We start from the raw sequence: 1427 nt of genomic DNA on the forward strand, positions 1-1427 counted from the left end.
TCAAAATCTTTTACTTAAATTTTCGAAAATTACTTCCCTTCTTCTCACATCCTTCTATTTTTGGACTAACTCTATTCCTTAATGCAAAATTCGAACTCCATCTTCTTTGATGAGTTCGAATTTTCTACTTCTGTCTTCCATTTTTCTTCCTCTGACACCTCAAGGAATCTCTATACTGTGACATAGAGGATTCCATATTTTCTTGTTCTCTCCTCTTTCATATGAGCAGGAACAAAGACAAAGGCATTCTTGTTAAAGCTGACCCTGAACCCGAAAGGACCTTGAAGAGAAAGCTAAGAGAAGCCAAAGCACAACTCTCTTTAGAGGACCTAACCGAATTCTTCCAAGAAGAAGAAGACATGGCAGCCGAAAACAACAATAATGCAAACAATGCAAGGAAAGGTGCTGGGTGACTTTACTGCACCTACTCCTGATTTTTATGGGAGAAGCATCTCTATCCCTGCCATTGGAGCAAACAACTTTGAGCTTAAGCCTCAATTAGTTTCTCTAATGCAACAGAATTGCAAGTTCCATGGACTTCCAATGAAAGATCCTCATCAGTTTTTAGCTGAGTTCTTGCAAATCTGTGACACAGTCAAGACTAATGGGGTAGACCCTGAGGTCTATAGACTGATGCTATTCCCTTTTGCTGTAAGAGACAGAGCTAGAATATGGTTGGACTCTCAACCTAAAGAAAGCCTGGACTCTTGGGAAAAGCTAGTCAATGCCTTCTTGGCAAAGTTCTTTCCACCACAAAGATGGAGTAAGCTTAGAGTGGAAGTCCAAACCTTCAGACAGAAGGATGGAGAATCCCTCTATGAAGCTTGGGAAAGATACAAACAATTAATCAGAAGATGTCCCTCAGACATGCTTTCTGAATGGAGCATCATAGGTATTTTCTATGATGGTCTCTCTGAACTATCTAAGATGTCTTTGGATAGCTCTGCTGGAGGATCTCTTCATCTGAAGAAGACGCCTGCAGAAGCTCAAGAATTGATTGAAATGGTTGCAAATAACCAATTCATGTACACTTCTGAAAGGAATCCTGTGAACAATGGGACTAGTCAGAAGAAAGGAGTTCTTGAGATTGACACTCTGAATGCCATATTGGCTCAGAACAAGATATTGACTCAACAAGTCAATTTGATTTCTCAGAGTCTGTCTGGAATGCAAAATGCACCAAACAGTACTAAGGATGCTTCATCTGAGGAAGAAGCTTATGATCCTGAGAACCCTTCCATGGAAGAGGTGAATTACCTAGGAGAACCCTATGGAAACACCTATAATTCTTCATGGAGAAATCACCCAAATCTCTCATGGAAGAATCAAGAGAGACCTCAACAAGGTTTCAATAACAATAATGGTGGAAGAAACAGGTTTAGCAATGGCAAGCCTTTTCCATCATCTTCTCAGCAACAGATAGAGAA

The 1427-nt window shown here is 40.2% G+C and overlaps 1 non-coding gene across 1 annotated transcript; it reads right to left on the bottom strand.

Annotated features, from left to right (window-relative positions):
• Positions 1-765: 765 nt before the first annotated feature.
• On the bottom strand, positions 766-873 carry LOC130947109 (small nucleolar RNA R71). The gene has a single exon (XR_009072519.1). It is a non-coding gene; the product is annotated as a small nucleolar RNA R71 (small nucleolar RNA).
• Between the last annotated feature and the right edge of the window lie 554 nt (positions 874-1427).

The sequence above is a fragment of the Arachis stenosperma genome, chromosome 8 (genome assembly GCF_014773155.1).
Source record: "Arachis stenosperma cultivar V10309 chromosome 8, arast.V10309.gnm1.PFL2, whole genome shotgun sequence".
In the NCBI taxonomy this organism is placed as follows: Eukaryota; Viridiplantae; Streptophyta; class Magnoliopsida; order Fabales; family Fabaceae; genus Arachis; species Arachis stenosperma.